Source organism: Neomonachus schauinslandi, chromosome 16 (genome assembly GCF_002201575.2).
Source record: "Neomonachus schauinslandi chromosome 16, ASM220157v2, whole genome shotgun sequence".
NCBI classification, from domain to species: Eukaryota; Metazoa; Chordata; class Mammalia; order Carnivora; family Phocidae; genus Neomonachus; species Neomonachus schauinslandi.
Window position 1 is genome coordinate 55,334,438 of NC_058418.1, and position 466 is coordinate 55,334,903.

A 466-nucleotide genomic window follows, 5' to 3' on the forward strand; every position below is an offset into this window, starting at 1 on the left:
CCCCCCCCCCCCGCCCCCCCCCCCCCCCCGTCGCCACCCCCTTGAGCTTGCACTAGACAGCAGGTGCCCCTGGGTCAGCACTGGGACCTCGTCCACCTCCAGTGGCTTTGTCTTGGATCTTGCTCTCCTCTGTGGCTGCGATCTGATCCAACTCTTGAATTCTGTAAGGTCCTGCGTGGCCCACCTGGCCCTGCCCGGCCTGTGACTATGACCGCCTTAGGCCCCCAACTGAGCAAGAGGGCACTGATTTGCCAAGAAGACATTCTCATTCCCTTAAGATATTCTGCATTTCTCCCGAAGCTCCTACCTCAGCGGTGTGCACAGAGGTGAAACCATCCCTGAGGACTGACCCACGTGTCACCTTTCTCATACGGGTCATTGCTCAACCCAGGGCTTGCCCGGGTCCCCATCCGCTCCCGTCCACCCCGCCTAAAGACGTCTTCAACACGAAGTCTAACAGCAAACC